General features: G+C 34.4%; 1 protein-coding gene across 10 annotated transcripts in view; it reads right to left on the minus strand.

The window, feature by feature from the left end:
* Positions 1-25,617, minus strand: part of RNF144A (ring finger protein 144A) — a 161,347-nt gene that overhangs the window by 115,748 nt on the left and 19,982 nt on the right. For 4 of the 10 annotated variants that reach the window (XM_056813338.1, XM_056813341.1, XM_056813345.1 and 1 more), the window contains exons 2-3: positions 18,557-18,612; positions 17,181-17,216 (exon numbers count right to left, since the gene is read on the minus strand). The exons of 1 other annotated variant lie outside the window; for it this stretch is intronic. The gene's annotated coding sequence lies outside the window, so the exon portion shown is untranslated. Of the gene's footprint in view, positions 1-1,267; positions 1,405-17,180; positions 17,217-18,556; positions 18,613-25,617 lie in introns of all 10 variants that reach the window. 5 more of the 10 variants (XM_056813342.1, XM_056813344.1, XM_056813347.1 and 2 more) reach the window with 4 other exon arrangements.

Below are 25,617 nucleotides of genomic sequence, written 5' to 3' on the forward strand. Positions count from 1 at the left end.
TTCTCTATCTTGTCTCCAACCTCATCAAACATTCTGTCAAAATCATAAATTAGGGATGTGTGAACTTAGAAAAGATAGTCAGTCTTGATAAGCTTCACTTTCCTTATTCAAGAAATGAAAAGTTAAGATTAAATAATCGCTATTGTTCTTCAAGGATAGCTAGATGGTACAGTGGATAGAATGCTGTGCTTAAGTCAGAAACACCCATCTTCCTAAATTCAAATTCAGTCTCAGAAACTAACTAGCTGTGTGTTTATGGACAGGTCACTTAACTTTGCTTGCCTCACTTTCTTTATTTGTTAAATGAACTGGAGAAGGAAATAGCAAACCAATCCAGAATCTTAGCCAAAAAAATATCAAATAGAGTCACAAAGAGCTGAACATTACAGAACAACAACAATCCTTCAAAGCTAAAGATGTATCCATGAAATCAGGTTAACTAAATCTATAATATCCACTTGCTGTTAAACAAAATCTCCACTGCCATTCTTTACAGGAGAGGGCTCCTTCAATCCCACATTTTATAGATGAAGAAACCAAAGTACGAATTCCATTTCTTCCCTTTAGTAGATGTATGACTTGGTCATGTCCATTGATTTTAGAGAGTGTCAGTTTCCTTATCAGTAAAATGGAAGAGTTAGACTAGATAGCCTCTGAGTTTTCTTTCAACTCTAGACCTAGTAGGTTCTAGACTCTCTGGTTCAAAATTCTGGTTCCCTGCATCATACTGCTAGTTTTCTCTTTTTTCAAAAGCTTTCTTTTTTTTCTTTGTTCTCTTTCCACATCATTTTTTGTAAATTCTTCTTCAACCCAATATCATTATGACTATATACTGGTACCCCCAGCATGGGATTAGGAGCTTCTCTCTAATGAATGTTTTCTGTCTCCTAGAGAATCACTCTGGTTAGAGTAGCTGGAAAGTACCACAAAGTCCAGATGATGTCTGCTTAAGCATATTCATGCTGAATGGACATACAACTCATGATAAGAGGGTTAAAAATATTGCAGAAGAAATCAACAAAAGATGAAACAAGCTATGAACAGTTTCAAAACAGAATGGGCATGATTACTCAAAATACAAGATTTCCCCAACATAAAACAAAACAAAACTTGTCAATTTTTATTGTTGACCATGAACTTTGGAGATGCAATAAAGAACATACAATGTAATTTTATTTACTTTGGTTGACTTGTTTCTAATAAAATAATGTAAAATATTCAAACTGAAAAGCTACATGTGTAGGGCAGTTTGTATCATCAGTCTTACCTTTTCAGATTTCAAAGAGTTAGAAGGGTCAAGTCAGAATCATTCTTTTCTAATGTCCAAACATCTATTTGAAGCCCACTAGGTTTATGACATTGTCCTCTCCAGGTACCAAAAACAGGTCAGGAAGGCATGCATCCCTAAAAAACCAGCATGATGGTCAAAAGAAATCTGGATTATAACAATATCCTTGATGTCAATATGCCAAACACCTACCTCCTCTAGGATCTCTTACCTCACCCTTCCTAATATAAATCACAATTATATCTATTTCTCCCTGGACTAATTCATGGTCTTGTATTATCATTATATTGCCTGAAATGTAAGGAATGAACGTCATAATCCAAAGCAATACTTAGTTGGGAAGGGAGACAAAAGGTCTCTTGTGCCTGTTTTATCCCCTTAGTTATAGTGGTTCTCAACCTAGGCTTCACAGACCCTTTTTTGGGGGGGAGAGGGGATAGATTTTAGGTGGACCAGGAATTTGAGTGTGAAGAAATTATATCTTTATTTTTACTAGCCTCTGAAATTCAACATTTTCTTTGATTATTTAAAAACAATAATCTGAGAAAGAGGTCCACAGGCTTCCGACAGACTGCCAAAAGGGATCCATGCTATAACAAAGGATAAGAACCCTTAGCCTAAGAGAATATAAAATTTCTTTAGTGGCACCAACTGACTCCATCTCCAGAGTCTAGCACAGTCCCAAATATATTTCAGACATTTAAATACTAGATCACTGTTTGAACAAGCCCAGTAAATAGAATCATCCCACCAGGATGCACTATGAAGTGCTATGACACTCATTGCCAGATTTAACTGCAATATGCATTTTAATTTATCTTTTTTATATTATTTAACTACTGAATATATTCTTCCATCCCCTATCCAGTGAGTCAAAAATTAAAAGAGGAGAGCAATTCAGCAAAACTAATGAAACACATTAAACATTTTATAATACATGTTCCATAAATTTTAAACAATACCTTATTATACATAAAGTTTAAATACAATTGCAAACATTAAAGAGGTGGCTATGTCTTCATTTTCCCAGTAGTCTTATTTAAATAAAAACAACACTGCTGGTATTTAATACTAAGTATTTTCCACCTAAAAGGTCTGATGTTATATAAACCAATTACTTTTAGATATACTCAACTGCCAATTACACAGTACAATAAAAGACCATTACATTACTCAGTTCTTCCTCCCCTTTAGAGACAGTAAACAAACCACTTGAAAATGTGGAGACTAGTGGTGCTAGACCAACCAAAATAACCTTCTGTACCACCACATGTCTAACTGTAAATCAATTATCTAAGTTTTGGAAAGGACAAAGCCATACTGAATATCAATAGGAAATGATGACATATTTTTAAACACTTAAGTCAAAACAGCTGAAAGCAATCTTTGAGATGATCTAGTCCAGTCATCTCATCTTATCAAAGAAAGTGAGGTTCAGAGAGGGGAACTATTTTCATGAATACTACCATGGTAGTGAAAGACATTCAAGAACTCAGTTCTTCTCCTAAAGGTTTTGGGTCAACCTAACAGTTACATTGACCAATTCTGGCTATCTACATTTCCCTTTGCTTAGGACATGGAATTCACATAAGAATAAGGGAGATGATAAGGATAAGAGTAAGGGATAGATACCATATGCCCTGCATAATTAAAAGAACTAAAGAAAGATCCCCCAAAAAAGGGGTTGGCTGAGTTTCTGCTTATGGTAGGACATGAAGTAGAGGTATAAGATAAGAAAAGCTGTAGACAGGTTGTGACCTATTGTACTGAAAGGAAGATATACCTAGCTCACATTTCTAGAGCACCTTAAGATTTACAAAAACATCTTCATCACAATAGAACCTAAAGCATGGAAGGGTAGTGACAAAAATGAACTAATATTCATTATGCTTCTATTCTGTGCCTGGCAATGTGGCAGGTGATGAGAATGCCATAAGCAAGCATGGAAGTCCCTGCCTTCAAAAGTTATCTTCTAATAAGAAAAAAAAAAACCACATATAGGGAAAGTGTTCCAAGAAGGAAGTTTTGGTCCAGAGAATCATGGTGGCATTGATTAAATTATTGTAGTAGAACAGATGGCAAAATAAAATACTCAGTGCTTAGGACCTGGTTTGGTTTCTTTTTGTTTTGTTTTGTTTTTGGTTAATGATTAAGTAGGATATGAAATAATTTTTGCATGAATGCAGTTAAGAGGGAATCCTTCCTTTAACAAGCAACAGTAGTTAACTACCTGTGAAAAATGAAAATGGAGAACTTTGGCTAAGCACTAATAGGCCTTAAAATGCAGTGGCCATCTGGGACCTCCCTGCCTCTGATCTACAGTTTGCTGGAAAGACTACTGGATTTGGAGGAAGGAAACCTGTCATATTCACTCTCTTAATATATTTCTTCATGAGTAAAATGAGAGAAGTTAAAACTATTTAAAACAAAGTTCCTTCCAACTCTAGAAGGGTATGATTTCATGAATATTTATTGAGAAATAAGTATTACAAATACCAAAATGTATAAAATTTGACCTCAAGGAGGTTTCATTCTATTTAATGCATTAGGGTAGGCAAAAATGTAAGTTAAATAACAATAATAAAATAATTCAAATTATTCTCCCACAGACATCTCAAACTCAACATACCTAAACCAGAATCTACTGTCTTTCCCTCAAAAGTCATTCTCATCTTCTAAACTCCCCTATTAATGTTAAGAGCATTACTATCTTTCTAGTTAGCCAAATTTATATCCTCATTCTTCCCTTCACTTACCCCACATTACCAAGAAGTTGACAAATCATATCAGTCTACTTCTATAACATCTCTCAAATAATGTATATTTCTGTCCGTCATCCAGTCACCACCTAAATCAAGTCAGTCACCTCATGTCTGGAATATTACAACAGCCTTTTAATTAAGTCTCCCTGACTCAAGTCTCTCCCCTGGCCAAATTCTTCTCCACACAGACAACCAAGGGGATTTCATTAAGTACAGATATGACCATGTTACCCCTACATAGTCAATAAATTCAAAGGTTCCCTATTACCTCTGAGATCAAATATAAGTTCCTCCATCTGGCTTTTGAAGTGATTCACAAACCAGACCCCAATCTACCTTTCCAGCTTTGTTAAACAGTATCCCTTCCATAAATACTATGGTCTGGCCAAACTGGCAGGGGACAGGAGTGTAAGAGATCAGCCCTGCTGCAACACATATATCTTCTACTCTTTAAATTGTTTAAAAGATACCAGCAGAAACACTCCTGAGCTAATTAAAGGGATCACACAAAGAAGGCTGAGGACAACAATAAATTTCCAACTCAATGGAAAAGACACACTATCAGTCTCCACAAGGATGTTTTCTTTGACAGGTATTCTACAATAGTATTCCAATAGCTCTATTTGTCCAATGTCAATGGAACTTGACAGACAAAAGAAACTTTTGGGTATTTTCTCTTCCTCATTCCTCCAGGCTCACACTAGACCACTGAGAAGAACCTGAGGGGCACTGGGTGTGTGGGGTGAAATATTTCACTGCCATCCTTGCTATTAGAATGCCACAAGATAGATCCTCTACAACTTTAAGAAGGGGAAAAAACACCAAATGTGTCTTTTCATTTTAGAATCAGCTATTTCTGCCACAAGAAAAATAAGGTCAGTGGATATAATATTTTTAAAGGAGATAAGAAAATCATATTATAGAATTCATAGATTATAGCCAAGTAAAATAGACCAAAAAAAACCACTTTATTATTGATTGCAGAAATTTATGGATTGGATATTTAGACATGGGAAAGAGAAAACAGTGAAAAAAAAGCCTCAGGTTCTGAAATCAGATGTCCTGGGTTCAAATTCCATCTCTGAGTCTTACTACCTGGAAAAGTTACTTTCATTCCCTGGGCCTCCAGTTTTGTTATCTATAATTTGAGAGTTGGATTAGATAGACTCTGAGCTGTGATCCCATTCTAGATCAATAACCCTATGAATTATTCTAGTCCAAACCTCTCATTTTCCTCACTTATAAAATGAGGGTACTTGTGATTTCTAATGGTCCTTCCAGCTCCATATTCTAAGACCCTACAAGATTCAGAGCTATGCTTTCATTCTAAGTCAAATGGTCATGAAGTCTCAGAGAACATCTGGAAAACAGTGTACTGGCCTTCATACACCTGCTCCAGCCCTCTCTATCCATGAAAAAATATGATCACAATGTTAATAATTTCTACTTTACAACTCAATAAACTAGTTAATCATATTCAACAAGTATTTATTAAATATAATGCAAATATTATCCCCAATTTTACAGATAAGGATTATTCTAATTTGCAAACCTGAGATTTGTATCCAAGTCTTCTGAGCCTAATACATCTACCAACTTGGCACCATGTTAAAATAGTTAGAGTGGTAAGGGAGATGAGCTATTCTGGGAAAGAAAACTGCACATTCACAGAGCCACCTTTTTCCAGGGAAGATAAATGACAATCACTACTTAAAAGAGGAAGGTGGGGGCTCACAAGACAATACAAATTTCAGGAGCAGGGAGAAACCACAGCACAGAATCTGCCAGTGAAATGTCTAGTAACATTTACATAGATCTGACTTCAAAGGGATGTTCAAGGTGAGAGTGTTCCAAGTTACATAAAGTAGACATCCCATTGAAGGTGCATTTTGTTCCAGAACACTAGAAACTAAATAGGTTTGTTTGAGGGTTTGCAGCCAGAATGCTTCACTGTCATACATCATCACTCATGAATCAGACATCCCCCACAACATATAATTGGGGATATTTTTGAACATTTGATAGGCTCTTAAAAAAAGAAAAAGGAAGAATTACTCTTCTAAAAGCATCTTCTTTTGTACAAGTTCCAGAGGGTCAATAGTAATGTAATATTATTTTAGAAGCCTTGAGAACTCTTGGATTCCTCACCTAACCAGTGTTTAAGCAAGCCGATTATAGCTGCAAACACAGTTCTGTTCCAGCATGTGGTTAGAGAAGTGGACGGACAAGAAATGTAGGAAATTTATGGAATAAAAATAACCTGTGGTTTGCCTCTTTGACAAGAATCAATTCCCTTTGACCAAAGAATATGTCTTGCAGAGAAGGCTCTTCTCTACATAGAAGACATTCAACAAAGTTGTGCTTTTTAAAAACCCTCCAAACCCTGGCACCCAATGCAAGATACCTAAACAACTCTCCCACTGCTGACAGTATCTTCTGGGAGGCAAGGTACATATAGTACCAGAAGTTTACATTCTAATAGCCATGATTAACTAGAAGTGGTAGGGAACCAAATGGGGATTAGAGAGAATGGCAAGCAAAAATTTTCAGAAATAAAGATGTTACTCAACTTAAGCAAATTCTTTTAAATAGAAGCAGGATACTATTTGACAACTAGCCTGTGAAAAAAATGCAACATAATCTTGGCTGTAATATGGTATGAGAAAAGCTGCTCTTCGATGAAAAAGAGATGTTAGGTGTAGGTCTGTCACTAACTAGGTCTGTTATCTTTAACAAGTGTTATGGTGTGGTATATGGTATGGTAGAAAGAATTTTTGACTTGGGATTGGATTGTTCCTATCCCCATCTACCTTTACCCCTCCTCTATCATGCCTGTGTGTAAAATGATGACATTGAACCCTAGTTCAATATAAAATATAAATACATAAACAATATCAAAACTAATCTTGACTGACAAGCCACAGAAAAACAGCTGGTGGGTCAGATTTGGACCACTTGCCAGAATTTGCTGGTGGTCACTTCCAGGGCTGAAATTTTGTGATTATAAGCCTGCTTACAATGGCATCTGGACAACTGAGTTCACTTCAAGATTTCACAATTCAAGGACACTGGAAAGGTGGTGAAGTCAACAAAGAAACATCTATTAAGAGTTTACTAGGCAGAAGAGGGAATGAGGGAGGGAGGGAGACAATGTGGTCCATAAAACTTCAGAAAACTTATGGGGAAATTTGTTATTACATGTAATTGGTAAAATAAAGTAATTTTTAAAAAGAATTTACTTCATGCAGGCACTGTGCTAAGATGACTAGCAAGACCAAATCATTCAAAGAGTGACTAACAAATCCAGGCAAGTTGATCCTAGAGAAGACAAAGAAGATAAGAAAATTGGAGAGGTTTCTTTGAGGGTCTGACTTTGGGGAAGATAGTCTAATCCTCAAATATTTCTGTATCTCAACTCCTTATTCAGTACTCCCCTTCTAGCCTGAGGCTTTCAAACCAGATTTCTTGCTCTTCTCAAACCCCTAAAATGCTGAACTCAAAAAGAGGCCTGGTGGCAACTGGTTTTTCTTTTGAGTCTTGCCTGGTTCCCTATTAGGCTCTTAGTCTATTGTCTCTGCCTGGGTGTTTGACTAATTACTGGCATCTGCTGACCCTTTTTCCAACAGGATATGACAGTACTTCCTTCCTCTTCTCCTTTCCCATTCTATGGACCATGTAGTAGCATTCCATGAACTCTGAAAAACAATCCATCTAATATGAATTACTGTAGAACTTTCTACCATCTGAAGTTTTCTTTCTTGTTAACCCTGTGACTTATGATGTCCACTATAACCTATAGAACTTTAATTAGCCTGCCCTCCCAAAACCTTCAATTTCTGATTTAGAGAAGATTTTCCTATCCTCTACCTCATATCTAAGACTCCAGACCTTTGAATAACATTAATTACTTACATTACAGAGCAAGTAACTTTGAACCAGACCTTCGAATAACATTAATTAATTACCCACATTACAGAGCAAGTAACTTCACATGTCTTTAAAAATGAAACTGTCTTTCTTAGAATTAAATGAGGTCTTCTAACAAACACTTCCTGAGTTTCTTGTTCTTATGAGGGAGAACTGAATGATATCATGGGAAAATCACTAGACTGATAAAAAGTATAAATAATTTTCAAACATAGAACTACAAATTACTAAACCTTTTCAACACATCAAAACTTTAGTAATCACAAAATAAAAATTAAAGAACACCTAAATAACTTCTTACACCTAAAACTCACAAATATGGGGAAAATACATTGTTGGAACGACTATAGGAAGTCAAGAATACTAATCGACTACTAGTGAAGTTGTAATTAATCATTTTATATTATCATTACATAATGTAATATTTTCTATAGAATCATTATGTATAATTAACATTCTATATAAGCATAATATAACATGTAATATTATATAGTAACATGCAATGGCAACAATAATAACATCTACCTTAAAGGGTTGTTGTGAAGATCAAATAAAATAATACTGTAAAGCACTTTGCAAACATCAATTACTATTAAGCATACTGGAAAACAAATTGAAATTGTGCTAGAACATCCCTTTTGACCCAGAAGGTATGACATATGTACTTAGCATAGTACTTGATACAAAGTATTCACTTAATAAATCTTTACTAAGTGAGTTACTGATAGTATCAAGGAAGTTTCTAAGTGAAAGATTCACATTTGTGAAAATGTTAATAGTTACATTATTTGTGATAAAAATCTGGAGGGAATTGATGTGGTTCAGAGAAATAAACCACTGACACTAGAGTCAGAGAATCTGAGTTCAAAGGCTACTTTGATGCTTATTAACTGTGTAACCTTGGACAAATCACTTATTCCCAAAAAGGAGATTTCTTATTTATAAATTGAAAAGGATGAATTAGATTACATTTAAAGTTTCTTCTAGAACTTGATCTACAATCTGATAAACAATATATGTGTGCAGTGACTGGGGAATGACAGAACAAATTATATAATGTAATAATAAGAAATGACATAGTAAAATAATGTAATGATATAGAGGATTTAAAGAAATATTTGAAGAACTGTATGAAGTAATACAAATTAAAGGAAGTATACAGAATGACTATAGCAGCAAAGCTATATTAAAATATAAAGAGCCCCAAAAGTTTTAGTAGTTTTATGCTATTTAATCTACACCATCTGACAAATTAACTAAGCCATATACACCACTTTGTTCTATTTCAAAAAAGTTGCATTACCCATCTCACAGTGTTGTTGAAAAGAAACTACTTTGTAAATGTACCTTTATTATTATCTTCTAATTTATCTATTTCTCCTCTAATTTTTAGGATTTCTTCTTTTGTGATTGTTTTCAGTTTATTTGAGTTTCTAATTTCTTTAAATGAATACTGAATTCATTAAAACTCCTTTAATTTGCTAATATATTTTAGGCACATATCTTTCCAATAAAGATTCTTTTACCTACATCCTAGAAATTTTTATGTCATCTCATCACAAAATTTTCTTTCAGGAAATTATTAACTATTTCTAAGATATTTGACTATGTCCTTTCTAAGTCCTTTGACTCACTAGTTATTTTTATTTCATTATTGTCTACTTTTAAATCTTCATGTTTCGTTTCTACTATTAAGCTGTTTGCTATTTTAATTGCATTATGATCTATAAAAGATGTATTTAGTATTTCTACCTTTATTATTTTCATCTGGTGCTAAGAAATGGGTATTCTTTAGTGATCCCATTTAGAAGGTACCCTAAGTCTTTTAGTTCTAATTTTTCAAACAATTTGTTGAATTCTGTATTTTTCCTCTGTGAGATTTGTTGTTATTGTTCAACTTGTTGTTTACCTGAGTGCTAGCATAACATATAGGGAATATCTGTCTCTGAAATTGAAAGAAAGATTACTTTTGTCTTTCCTCCTTATCTATGGCTATCAAATAGTTATGAATCCATAAAATAAACTCCAGGGATCCCTGAACTCTAGTTTATGATGAAGCACTTTAAGAATTTCAGACAACTCTCTATCTGTGTTATCAGTGCTTGTCATTTAGTAAAGGCTTACTAAATCTGTTTGTATTTATTATATATGTATTCTTTCATTTATGAAAGCCTAAAGAATGATCCATGTCAATAATGAAGAGAGACATACAGGGCTTGCAGAACTGAAATCCTTTTATGAGTATGTGACCAAGGTCCAGAAGAGTTGAAGTGAACAAGATCACATGAAAGATTACTAATAGACATAAGGCTAGAGGTACAAACCTCCTGGTTTCTCAAGTTTTAATGTTCTACTCCAAAATAAATGGAATTTTACAGCTAATTAATAGGTATTGGTTAATTTTAAAACTGAGAGGAGGACTGCCTTGATCATGTATACAAGAAAAATGAAATGGTCAAAGAATGCCAATTGCCTAGATTATGTTATATAGCTGGAATTCAAACATAAACTTTGCCCATTAATTTGTAAATAAGACAGGGAGTTCAGGTATATAATAAAAGGCAACATTAGGCTGTTTCCAAGACACTTTCAAGTTTCTTTAATGCATCAAGGCTGTTCTCATCACCAAAGGCCCATAATTTTAATAATAATATTCTCCCTTTGAAGCATGGTACACAAAATTTTAACTCCAAGGAATTGAAAGTAATTTTCACAAAGAGGGCTAGGGAGAGGCCAAGGGTAGGTATAATCAGTCTGTAACATAATGAATAAATAATTTCAAATAATAAAAAGATGTCATCACCAAAATGTATACTAGGGAAGAGAAAATAGGCTGGTCATAAGGCAAGGGGGAAGGGGGGGGGGGTCTGTGCCAGTATACTTCTATTTCTCTGAGAGTACTTGAAATATATCAAGAGAAATAATAGTATGATCATGTCACCACCCACTTCCCCAATCGATTAACTTCAGTACTCCCTATTGTCTCCAGGACCAAATATAAAATCTTCCATTTGGCTATCGAAGTCCTTTATAACCTGGCCTCTTCTTACCTTTCTAATATTTACCACCACCATCTGTGAGATCACAGTTCCATCCACCTCAGTTAAGTAAAAAGTCTAGTAAAATGAGCTCATATGGTCCAACAATATTGTTCTCTTAGTTGGCCAACTGAAAATTGGTTTTACTTCACATATGTTTTATCATCAGTCTGCCAAGACATGATTTCACCAGCTTTCTTGGAGGACTAAAATATCAAGCAAAAATATATCTGCAAGTATATAATCTTCTCTATATATATATACTCATTTGTTTTTTTGTCATTTTAATGGTATATTGGCACAGACTCTCCTCTCCTACATCACATAATTCATCAATTCTTGCATCAAAATATCTCTCTCTTTGCTCACTTCCTCTCTATTTCCAAAGCCATCAGCCTGTTTTGAAGTCTTCTCTACTTTACACTTGGATTAGTTTTAAAGTCTCTTTTTCATAGATTTCTAGACTAGAAAGCACCATGTAAGTCATATAGTCAAGGAAACAAGTAGCAAGAGGAAGAGACAGCATTTGAACCCCTATCCTCTAATTGCAAATTTAGCACAGTTTTCACAGAACTGCTCTCTGTCCCCAATAAAATTAACCTCCCCAAAGGAAAGTTCTGATCATATCTTGTCCATCAGAAAATCATCAAAGGCTTCTATTTGTTTATGAGATAATGTCAAGAATCTTCAGTCTTTAGTTCCCACAAATTGGTACCAAATTACTTTACAGTCTTTTATATCTCTCTTCTCTTTTCCCAATACACACTTTTCCATTGGTCACTGACTCACTGATTCACTGACTCACCAAAAATATTCTGGGCTTTTTGGATATGTCTTTGCTTAAACCATTCCTTTGGCAGGAGTGCCCTGCCTATTATTTCTCTTGATATATTTCAAGTATGTAAATTCAATACAGACTGCATGGACTTATCTAAGCTAATGATTCAGCCGTTTATTCAAACATTTATATTAAGCACCCCCTAAGTGCCTAGGAATGGACACACAAAGATCAAATGAGACAATCCCTGCACTCAGAGGTTTATGTTGTACAGACAAGTATAAGATACTTATAAATAAATACACAGTGGGAAGTCAATAAAGTTCTCCAGGCACAAGTGGCACTTGGGCTGTGCCTTGAAAGAAGCAAGAGGGAGGTTAGTGGGAAGCCCATTGCACACTTGGGGGACAACCAAAGCAAAGACACAAAGACAGAGATGGAATGTGTACAGGGAAGAGAAGGTGACCCCAGATGGAACATAGACTGTGTGAATGAGACTAATAGGCAATGAGCCTGAAAAGGTAGGCTGAAGTCAAATCAGAAAGGATTTTAAATGCCAAACTGGTGAACTGGGAGTTTGTTCTCCAGAAGGAGGAAGCCACTGTGGCTTCTTATACAGGAAAATTATCAGGTCAGGTCTATGTTTCAGGAAAGTCAATTTCTGCAGCATTAAAGAAGATAGTCTGCACTTGTAGCAGGAAGATCATCAGGAAGCTATTGCAATATTCTAAGAGAAGATATAAGCCCTGGAATTAGGATGGTAGACTTAAGAGTGAGGAAAGGAGATTTTGTAGAAATGGGATTAATCAGGCTTGGCAACAGACTGGTTATCAGGAATGAGAGGAGGAGGTAAAAGCGAAGAAATGCCTTCTGGGTTGTTAACATTAGTGGTAACAAACTCAAATAGAAATGGGGGGCCACCAAATCCATTGTGGGCTATACATAAAAAACTAGATAGTATTATCTATGTCCTTTTGTATTTGGGGGGCAACTAGGTGGTACGATGGATATAGTATAGATATAGATGGATAGAGTCTGAAAGACCCGAGTTAAAATCCAGCCTTAGAAACTTAATATCTGTTTAACTCTGGGCAGATTACTCCCAGAGACAGGATATCAATTTTGCAGTGAATCCAATCTTGATAGTTCTTTCAAGAAAAGGAGATAACTCAAGATTGTTTTTTGGTAAGACACAGGGTAGTTATGAGTATGAAGAAGTATGTATGGTTGAAACAGTTAACAACAGGCCCAAAATTTGAAAGGAGGAAAGCTAACACAGGATAGACATGATGAACTAAAGGAGCACAGAGAAACAGAGGGATTGCAGGTCAAGGTGGGAACCAAAAAAAATTGTTTTAGACAGAATAACAGAAAAGATAAAATGATATGATCAAAAAGAGGAATTAATGTAAGCTTTTCCTAACCATTTCAACCCATAATCATTTCCTTTTTAGGAGGATAGGACTTTAAAACTGGAAAGAGCATTTGAGATCATCTAATTCAACCTCTCCATTTTATAGGTTCAGAACTGGAGGTATAGAGAGACTAGGTCTTGCCTAAGCTAACATAGTTAGAAACAGAAAGAACTGAGATTTTAATCCAATTCTTCTGACTGTACATCAATTTTACTGGCATGGGGAATTTCATAAATGTTTCAGTTTTGCTTTTATTATAGTCCTATTTATTATTTTTCATCAAGGATAGAGCACTCAGGAAACTTATAGCAAATATGAACTCACACTGGCCAAAAGTCCCAGTTATTAAGGTAGCATACAATTAAAAAAAAAAAGGTCCAAAAAGCTCAGGGACTAAGGAACACAATGAGAAAATAAAAGTGATGATTATGGATTTTTTTCTTAGTAAATTCATCTATCAGACCTATTCCCATTAAAAAAAAATTTTTGTCATTTCTCCTAAACCAGTAACTCAATAACTCAATATAGAACTCTAGCAGACAAAATTTTAAAATTTTTCTTTAGGGCTTCAAAATTACCCTTGCTACAGAGATCTGTTATATATTTGCATGAGGCAAGAAGAAAAGTATTGCACTTTGACAGATTCTAAAACACTGTCAGAGCAACACTTCTTCTCTACCCAAGTTTTTATTTACATCTAAATTATTTTGCATTTAAAAATTAATTTTACTAAGTCACTTCTAGACCAAGCTATAATCAAACTCACCAAAGTGAAATGTGGGAAGGACCTATGTTGTGAGTTGTACTAAAAATCATTATTTTTCCAACTCTAAATTACTCTCCTATGATTTTGAAACAATTTCAGAGTTGTTAGAATCTGAGCAAAGAACAAATTCTCAAATCACTGGGGAGAGTGTTATGGAAATTCTGAAAGAATTGGGGAGAGTGTTATGGAAATTCTGAAAGAATTTGTCCAATGAAAATATTACAAAATCAACACCAATGTTGGAAATGGCATTTTTAAAGATTATTTTCCCCCTTTCTTTTTGACTCATATCTGAAATGGAAGAGAATGATATTTCACTGGACCAAAACTGGAGATAAGCTGAACAAATATTCTCAAGTTGTAAAGAATTACTTCATCAAGTTCTGGGTAAAAAGCTAAAAAAATAAGAAAGGGCATTATAGCGGGAAAGTAAAAGCAGATTTTGTATCAAAAAGCCTAAGTTTTAATCAAACCTTTAACACCTACCATTGTATAACCTTGAAAAGCTCTCCTGGGGGAACTTCTGGATAAACATGGCTTAAGTTTAAACACGAGAATTGACCTCTCCTCAATGCCTACTGATATAGACTATCTCAAAAGGCCAAAAAAAAAAACAAATTCATATGAACAAAGGGACTCAACAATAAAGTGCGGCAGTAAAGGCATATGGGATTTGTGCATTTCCACACTATAAGGGGGTGAAATAGTTTCCACTAAAATGCAAGCTGATCTACCTTCCCCCACCCCAGTGAGCCAGTGCATTAGACTCAGAGGCCACTTGCGCTAGAATCACTCAAACTGAGCAAACAAGGGGCACTTCTAGATCCTTGGCAGCTGACTAAGACCATCAAAGACCCACCCCTGAGAGCAGCTAGATTTGAGACTCCAACAGGCAGAAGAGCTCAGACCTTGGGCACAGGGATAGCACGGAGAAGGGCTACAAACAGAAGAAACTCTAGAGACCGGAGAGATGGCCTCAGGCAAAAGCCTCCCTCCTAAGCTAAATATACAGAAAGCCTGCCCTCCTCACTCAAACTTCTGACTGGAAAGAGAAGGAAAAGCCAGCACAGTGATGGCAAACAATGACCAGGAAAAACAACTTCCCAACACCAAGAAGAACAAGAAGAAGTCTTTGACCCTGGATAATTTTTATGGAGGAAAAATCCAGACTACAGAGGAAATAGCAGAAGAGGACTAACAAATAAATGTATCAAAACCTTCAAAAAAATGGAAATTTGCCACAAGCTCTTGACGAATTTAAATCAGAGCTAATGAAAAAGATGGAAGGATATTGGGAAGAAGTGGGAAATAATTTTTAAAAAATAACAGTTTAAAAGTCAAGAACTCCCAATGGAGAAAGAAGCCAAGAAATCAAATGAAATGATAAATAAATTAGAGACCAAAATTAAACAGCTGGAAGCCATGAAAAGCAGGATAGACTAAACAGAAAAGGAAAATCAAAGGATTATAGCGGAAAATCAAAAGATTATAGTAGAAAACCAGTCATTAAAGATGAGAACTGGGCAATTAGAAGCCAAAGATCTCGCAAAAAGGGGGAATCAATAAAGTAAAATCAAAAGATTGACAAAATAGAAGGAAACATGAAATATCTCCCAGAGAAGATAACTGAACAAGAAAAAAGATCTAGAAGAGACAATTTGAAAATCATTGGTCTACCAGAAAACCCAGAAATAAACAGAAACTTTGACATCATATTATCCAAGAATTATCCAAGAAAAGTGCCCTGATCTTCTTGAACAAGAAGGAAAAATAGACATTGAAAGAGTTCATGGAACACCCTCTACACTAAATACAATGAAAAACAAATCCCAGAAATGTAACTGCCAAATTCCAGAGCTTCCAAGCTAAGGAAAAAATTTTACAAGAAGCCAAATAGAGACAATTCAGATATCAAAGAGCACCAATCAGGATCACACAAGATCTGGCAGCTTCCAAACTAAAGGACAGCAAGGCTTGGAATATGACATTCAGGAAGGCAAGAAAATTGGGTCTTCAACCAAGGATCACCTACCCATTACAACTGACTATATACTTCCAGGGAAAAGTATGGGCATTCAACAAAATAGAAGATCTCCAAGTATTTGTAAAGAAAAGACCAGAACTAAGTGGAAAGTTTGATATCCAAACACAAAGATAAAGAGAAACATGAAAAAATAAATAAGAAAGAGAGAGGAAAGGGAGAAAAATGTGTTTTATTTAAATATTCTTCTTTAAGGGTTTTAATAAGATCAAACTGTTTATATTAATATATGGAAAATGTTATTTGTAACTCAAAATTATATTCACTATTATAGTAATTAGAAGAATTCATAGGTAAAGATTGGAGTAATAATAAATGGTCTAAGATGAAATGCAAAAAAATTAAAAGGGAGCGGGGAATAGAAGATGGCACCAAGGGAAACTTGAAGGAATAAGATAAATAGGATAATCTATATCATACAAAGAGGCACATGTGAAGGGGAGGGGATGAGTACTATCATAAGAAGGAGAGGAAGAGAGTGCTAAAAGGAAATACTTAAACTTTACTATCAGTAAAATCAGTTCTGAGAGGGAAGAGTGTCTAGATCCATTTTCTATTGGATAAAAAACTCATATGAAGAAATAATAAATTCAACTTTTACTTACCACAATATGATAAAATGTAATCAATAAAGAGAATTTGAAGACAGTATTCTAATTTAAAGGCTAAACCATATAATACTAAAGAATATCTTGATCAAATAATAAATCAGAGAAACAACAGATCATTTTATTCAAGGTCTTACAATAAAAGAAAGCATACCAAAACTTTAGGAACATATACAAAGAAGTCCTTGGGGTAAAATTTATTCTCTGAACATTTTTACAAATAAGAGAAAGAGTGAATTGATGAATTTGGCATGCAACTAAAAGAAAAACTTGAAAAGCAACAAATCAAAATCTCCAACTAAATACAAAATAAAAATTCTAAAAATCAAAGAGGTAGGCAAAACTGAAAACAAAAGAAAATTACAGAAATAAAATAAAACTTGATTTTTTAAAAATCAAAGCAAATCACTAGTTAATTTGATAAAACTAAATTCGAAAATCAAAATCGAAAAAGGGGACAAGAGGCAGATATATTTATAGAGTTTATCAAATATTCAAACAAATACTGATTCTTTCACATAAATTGTTTGACAAAATAGAGAAGGAAGACATCCTACCAAACTCCTTCAATGAGACAAATATGGTCCTGATACCTAAACCAAGGGGAAATAAAGCAGAGAAAAAAAAACTATAGAACATCTCTAATGAGAATATATGAAAAATTATTAAATCAGACATTAGAAAAGAGGCTTCAGAAATATATTTAAAATATACAATATGATCATATTTAATTTAAACTAGGAAATATGGGCTGTTTCTGTTTCAGAAATATTAAAAATATAATAGGTCATATTAATAACTAAAATTGTTTTTTAAATTGTATCAAGCTTACAACAAATACAATTCTCTTTTATTTTAACACACTAATTGCATAACAAAAAATGGGTAGATCTTTCATTTATATGTTATCCAATATCTAGAATCAAACACTATCCTTATCTAAAATGGGGAAAGAGAAAAGTAAGGCCTTTCCAATAAGATAAAGGAAAAGGCACAGATGTCTATTGTCTCCACTATTATTTAATGTTCATAGAAATGCCAGCTATTGCAATAAGATCAAGAAATTGAGAGAATAAGCATAAAAAAAGTTATCATTATTTCTAGGTAATATAATTGTTTAGAGAAACCTTCAAGTCAATAAAAACCAATTAATTAAACAAACAGTATCATTAAAGTGACAGGATAAAAATAAAATCACAAAAAATCACAAGCTTTTCTATATATGGCCAATAAAATCCAAAAGGAAGAATTTTTTAAAAAAAGAGTTATGTTCAAAATAATTAGAAAATATATCCAATATTTGGGAGTCAATCTTCCAGGGAAATCTCAAGAATCATAGGAATTTAATTGTTAAATACTCTTTAGAGTTATAAATAAAGGATGCCTTAAATAATTGGAGAGGCATTAATTGCTCAAGGTTCAGTCATTATAATATAAAAAACTTTAATATTATTTAAATTAATTCAGAGATATAGTTATAATTGTCAAACTAAGCTATATTTGTAAAATAAAATTCATCCAGAGGATAAAATGTCAAGAACCTCAAGAAAATTTTTGAGAGAAAAAAGTAAGAATGAAAGGAGTGTAGCTTTCTATAATATCAAATCATATAATAAAGTAATAATCAAAATTATTTGAAACCAGTTGAAAAGTTGAAAGGCCATCAGTGGGACACACTGGGCAATCAAGATCCAGAAATATTCAACCATAGTAGCAAAGATTTCTAAATATCCAAAGATATTAACTACCAGGGAAAGAACTCCCTATATGATAAAAATTAAAGTTTTAAAAATACTATGAAAAACAGAAAGCAGATCTGGCAGGATTTAGACTTATACTAACATTTCACACTATATGACACAATAAATTTCAAACATATATAAGGTCAAAAAAAGCCAATACTATAAACAAATTAGAGAAAAGAAGGAGATACCTTTCACAGCTATGGATAAGGGAAGAGTTCTTGAACAAACAACGACAGAAAAGATCCTAAAAGACAAAATTAACAATTCTAATTACATAAATATAAAAGCTTTTAAAATGAATTCAAAATAAAAGAGAAATGCTGGGAAAAAATCTTTGTCACACATTTCTCCAATGTCTCATAGCTAAGATACCCAAGGAACTGATTCAAATAAATGAGAACTAGATACATTTCTTTTTTTCTTTTTTTAAACCCTTACCTTCTTGGAGTATTGGCTCCAAGGCAGAAGAGTGGTAAGGGCTAGGCAATGGAGGTCAAGGGACTTGCCCAGGGTCACACAGCTAGGAAGTGTCTGAGGCCAAATTTGAACCTAGGACCTCCTGTCTCTAGGCTTGGCTCTCAATCCACTGAGCCACCCAGCTGCCCCCAAGATACATTTCTCAATAGATAAATGGGCACAGAACATAAATACTTCTCCAATGAAAAATTTAAATTATTAGAAACCATAGGAAATATTATAAGTTATTATTAATATGATCAATTACAATTAAAATAATCTTGTACCTGTCAGATTAGCAGACAAAAAGATAAAATGACAAATTGTCTGGGGAAAACAGATATACTAATGGATTTTTGAATTGTGGATTGATCTAACTACTCTGAAAAACATTTTTGGAAGTATATACCCAAAGTCATGAAACAGTACTTTGATCCTTTGTCCCAATGAAACTAGTACTAGCAAAGCATGTATGACAAAAAAGATCACAGGCAAAAGGAATGATGATGATGATGATGATAGTAGTTACATAGAACTTTAAGGTTTTGCAAAGCCCTTTACATTTGATCCTCACTAAACCCTATAAGGTAGACGCTATTATATATTTACAGATGAGGAAACGGGCTTAGAGAACTTAAATAATTTGCCCAGTCACACTTGGCAAGTGTCTGTGGCAGGATTCAAAAACAGGGAATCTGGACTCCAAGTCCAGCACTCAACTTACTATCCCAATGCATTCTCACAATGAAAAAGAAACGATTCCTGAAGCTCCATATTGATGAAGAAAAACCATATATTAACATTATCGATGATGTACAGAATTTTTATTTATTTTGTTAAACATTTCCCAATTACAATTTATTCTGGTTGCTTCTCCCACTTCCTAGACATTGACCAAATTTTGCCATCCCAGGGAAAAGAAACATAGCTTCTGTCACACTCATCCATTATCATGCCTTTTATCTAGTCTGTCCTTACCTTCCTCCCAGGAGTTGGTGCTTTGGCAGTTCTTAGCTGGGCCAAGACACTAGCTAGTCTCTCTGTGAAATGGGCTATTCCTCCCTTCATGTGATTATAAGGGTTCACAAGAAAGCCACCCAAGCACATGGTATAATGAAGGTAAAAGCAGAACATACACTAAAGATGGGGTGAACAGGCAATCTCATAGTCCAGGTGAATTCCTTTTCAGTCTAGCCAAGAGTGCCAGCCTTCCATAGCAGTGACCTCAAGCCACCAAGCTCGTTCAAGGAACCAGAAAGACTTTGTACTTATGCTCCAGTTTATCAATATCCTTTCTAAAGGGGTAGAACAGAAAGTCACTCTACCACTGCCATGGAAGTGGAGAAGAGGTCCATCATCACCCTCATTCTGAGCATGACAACTATCTAAATGGATTGAGCAATATACCCTGTTTCTATTATCTATTAATGGCACCACGTTTCCTCCCAGCTCAAAACCTCAAGTGTTGTCTTCAACTACTCTTTCTGTTTAATTAGGAGGTTGGGTTAGATACTTATGATTCCTTCTCATTCTGAAATTCTAGGATTCTCTCTGTGACCACTCCCCATATATCTTAAACAATTGCCAAGGGTTTAAAAAAATAGATTGTTTTTCAATGTATCTTGCCCTCATTACCTCCTCTTCAAAGCTGCTAAACCAGAATTCAGGTCCACACATTATTCCATACTAGGACTCCTATAATAATGTCCTTTCCAATTTTCCCACCTCCCATTTCCCTCTATCTTTTTTTTTTTGCTAACAGATTAATATTCCTAACATATAGAACTCAATTTATCCAAATCCACAGGTTCCCTTTAGGAATATATAATATCAGCCACCCTACCTACCTCATAGGGAGGTTGTAAGAAAGATATATTAAATCTCCACAGACATGGGAACAATTATTTTTCAATCATATCATTAAGGCTACAGAAGAACTTAAAGGTCATCTAGTCCAACTCCTTATTTTTCCTTTAGGGAAATTGAGACCCAAGGATGATTAAGTGACCTGCCTGAAGTTGCAAAAGCTCACAACTGGATTTTCCACAGAGCATCAGAACTGGAATTTAATTCCAGGTCCTCTGAGTCATTTCAAATTCAATATACTTTTTTACTTCCATGACAAACTACTATTAATTATTATTGAATAAAATCTAATGTTATAAGACTACCAGAGAATACCTTACAACCCCATTTTAGCTTAGTTTTCTAGTTTTATATCATGCTATTTCTCAAATAATATGATTCTACATTTCTTTTATGCACTTACAGTATTACATTTTGTGGTACAAAATATGCACAAGAGTTAAAAGAATTGTTCCTATTTAACTCTATCTCCCTCATGATTTGGCCTAATACTGTGCATGGTGGTATAGATGTCTGATAACTGTAATGTTAAATTCTATCTTGAATAGGCTTATGAATGGGCAAATTCAGGAATCACTAATAACCTACACAAGGTCCTACAAGCAATCCAATGAGAAAAAACAAATTATAAAGTCATTAATTAGGATCCTATTCAATTTGCATATCATAATTCAGCTCATTATTAGTAAGATTAAATTTTACCCTGTTTTACCTACAGTTCTATGTATGATAAGGGGAAGTATTTAATCAAATTCAGAGGCAAAGTAAAATAAGTGAGTAAAAGTTCAAACTACTTAAAAAAAAACCTTAACTTTCCATCTTGGGCAAAAGAGTGGTAAGAATTAGGCAAGAGAGGTTAAGTAACTCTTTTAGTCAAGTCACAAATGCTCTCCTATTTTCCTAATTGATAACAAAATATTGAGAGAAGATTTTAAATAAAAAGGGAAATGTAAGGGTACATAGCAGGAGTGAGTAGGCTGTATCATATGGAAGAATTCAGAAGAACAAGAGTAAATAATAAAGAAATTTGAAGGTTTGAAGATGTTACCAGAGAAATGCATGACAGGAAAAGAAAATGTGCTGATCATATTGTAGGGGTAGAAAATCTGAGTGTTCCACTAGTATCCTCATGATTCTAAGAAAAATTAAGGAAGAGCTTTAGCAAGTTGAGGGAACCCCTGGTAGCAATATTTATGGAAATGCATGGCTAGGAGTTCCATAGGATGGGCAAGCAAGGATGAGCTGCAACCAAATGTCCTCTTCCTGTGATGCCTCATTCTGACATGCCGTTCTCTAGTCAAATCAATTCAATAAGTATTTACAAGCATACCATGCCAGATAGTTGTGTTTAGTGATATGGACTTAAAAAAATAAAGCAGTCCCTGTCCTCAAAGAGCTCATAATGGCAATGGGGAGGCAAGATCAGCCCAAAGACTTTGAGAACAGACTGTACAATAGACTGCAGAAATAAATAACAGATGAAGAAGTTCATTGCCAAGAGGTTGACCATCTGATGATAAAATTTTCTCATCACTGTCATGCAAAAAGATGATCCTCTTGGACAGACATTCTTCACATTTGGGGGGGGTCATGTACCCCTTGGGCAGTCTGGTGAGACCTGAAAACCCTTTTTTGGAAAAATGTTTTTGAATGCATAACAAAAAATACAAACAATTACAAAAAACAACCAATTATATTGAAATAGTTTTTTTTGTTTGTTTTTTTCACAAAAATCTAGTTTAATGATGTCAAGTTAAGAACTCTGTCCTAAAGAATAGAAGAAACTTCAGTTTTCATTGGTGGCTAGAATGCCCATAAAGATTAAATCACAGCCCTTTACAGTTGATGATATACTAGAGCAATGAGGAAACTTAAGAGTTCATCTAGTTCTATATTCTCTATTTGTAGATGAGGAATCAAAACCCCAGAGATATTTAGTGACTTATCCAAGATTATATAAGTAATAAGTATTATAGGAAAAGTAAGTTGGATTTGGGGTCAGAGAACTTGGATTTGAATCTGTCTGACATATCTCTACAACCTTGCTCATCACTTAACCTTTATGGATCTCAGTTATCTCATCAATAAAACAAGGAGTTTAGATCAGGAGACCTTTCAAGGTTCTTTCCAGCTCTCACCTTCATCCCACAGAAGATCTTGACCTTCCAAACCCAGTCTTGGATTAATCTCAACATTTGTTTACTGACTTTTCTCCTAATCATGTTCTGCTGAAAAAAGCTTGGGAAAATCATAAAATCATGCTTAACATAATCAACTGGGTCTTTGCTGTGACAAGATATTTCTTTTATATCTTCCTAATCACTGTATCACCACAGTAGCTTTTTCAAAGGTTCTCAGCCCTCCTTAAGTTTCCTACAGCTTCCCCTTCATTTCACTACAAAAACTGAGGCTCCTTTCCCCCTATTCTTCATCTCAAATCACTCAGATACCTTCTGCCTCCTCCTTCACCCAGATCATATGAAGAAGCATCCTACCAAAGCAAATCTCTCTAAAAACACAAAAGTGACCCATTCCATCTTGTCATCTCCAGTAGATTACCTCCCTCTTTCATCTCTTCTCTCACTAATATTTAATCACTACCTATCTACAGGCAGCTATTCGATTATCTATGTGTTCAAATCCCCCACTCAAAAAACTCTTGCATGATTGTTCTATCCCTATCTAGGTATCATTCTATACCTCTCCTCCCTTGATGGTTAAACTTCTTGAGAAAGCCTTTCTATAATATTCATTTCCACTCTATTCTTAACTCTTTGTAGTCTGGCAGTCATTCAATTGAAACTCCTCTCTGTAAAGTTATCAGTGATCTCTTAATTGTGAAATCTGATTATCTTTTCTGAATCCTCATAATTCCCTGACCTCTCTGTAGTCTTAGATACGCAAAATCATGTTATTCTCCTTGATGTTCTCTTCTCTTTAGGTATTCATGATACCTTTTTCTTTTAACCCTTCTACATATCTTACAGCTCATTTTCTGTCTTCTTGACTGCATCTTCATCCAGGTAACCTATCTCATAATGGTGAAGGTGCTCCAAGGATCTCTTGGGCCTTCTTCTCTATTCTCCTTACACTATTTCATTCAATAATCTCATCAGCTCTCAGGATTTAAATTATCATCTCTTTGGACATGTCTCTCAAACCTATTTTTCCAGTTCTAAACTTTGAGTATTTTCACTGGCTGTCACCCATGTGTGAACTGTTTTCCCTCTTCATATTTACCTCTTATCTTCCATGGTTTACTTGAAGACTCTGCAGTTTAAACTTCCAAAGAAGCCACCCAATCCTACTTAATCTTAGTGCTTTCCCTCAGAGATTACTTCCCAGTTTTTCTCATATCTCCGAGTCATTAATAGTTATGACCAACAGCAGCATCTATCAAAGAATCCTTGGACAACTTCTGTCACAATTTATATCATTTTATATGTTTTTATTTATTCTTCTCCTAATAATGGAAATTTTGTAATAGTGGTGACTGTTCAATTTTATATTTGTATCTACAGGGCCTAGCACATAGTCAATACTCAACAAATATCTGCTGACTAATTATTGCAGAGAGCCTATAATAAATGTTTTCTCCTATTTTCTAAATTAGTTATCATGTTTACTGAATTATTTTTCATCTAAATTGCATATGCTTTCACTAAAGCTTCATTCATTGATTCTGAGAAATCTTAAAAAGAATTCCTAGACAATTTCTTCTCAAAAACCCACATACTTCAGAATATCCCTTTTGTTCCCTAAATATGGCAATTAGTAGATGGATTATCTTTTTACTTATTCCCCCTATACAGAGAGATATCCTGTAATGTGAAAGCCTTTTTGATAGGTGGCTAACTAATAGTCCCCATGACAAAACCTTCAGTTGAAGAAAAAGAAGAAACACAAATGATGTAAAAAAAAATCTCTGTATTAAGACATCAAAAACTTTGCTTTCTAAAACCTGGCTATACTACCTATGTAATCTTTGACTCATCACTAATGAACACCCCAAGGACAGAGATACCTCATCTCTAAACTGTGGGCATAGATGATCTTAAAGGTCCTTTTCAGTTTTCTCCCTTTCCCTACAATTGATATAAAAAATCAGATTTCATCCTAGAAAGGACCTTATAAGTAATATATTCCAATCCACTTATTTTATCAGAGAAAAATGAGGTTTACAGAAGTTAAGTAACTTGCCTAAAGTCACGTACATATTATAGTAAGTAGTAGTGCTGGAATTTACACCAAGGTGCTCTCAAAATAAATCCAATGTCCTTTCCACTGCACCATCTGCCTCTCCCTTAAGGGGAGATAAAAGATCAAAGAAAAGCAAGCCTCTAAATCTGCACACAGACCATTGTACTTTGTGTTACTGTCACCCTGAACATTTACAAACATTCTTCTTTTTGGTTGATCTAATTAGTAAAAATAATTAAAATAATTATCAGTTATTAGTATTATATATTTCTATAATTCAGGAGGAGATCTTATTAGTTTGTGATTGTCTTTATTATTTACTGCAGCACCAATTTCTATAAAGCTTTACAGTTTATAAAGAGCACTTTCCTCACAAATATCCTGAGGAAGTCTGGCTAAGTTGAATATGAATAGATTTCTTGTCCAGCTCCAATAAAGCCTGTCTCTGTTTGTGAGATTGTATGTTAAAAGTTTCATTGCACTTTGAGACAGCATACTTCAAAGCATATCCACAGAGTTTGCCTAGTAATCATTTTATCACTGGTAATCATTCTTATCACATTTGTCTACCCAGAGGAATTGAGGTGGTACAGTGGTGGACAACAAAAAGAGATGCTTCCATAAATTAAGACACCTGCCAACTTGACCCTCTTTACCACTGACATTGGGTTTATTGTCTATGAATAATATGGTCAAATTAATTTGATTAAGAATTTTCCCATTAGAA

Source organism: Monodelphis domestica, chromosome 1 (assembly GCF_027887165.1).
Source record: "Monodelphis domestica isolate mMonDom1 chromosome 1, mMonDom1.pri, whole genome shotgun sequence".
Lineage (NCBI taxonomy): Eukaryota > Metazoa > Chordata > Mammalia > Didelphimorphia > Didelphidae > Monodelphis > Monodelphis domestica.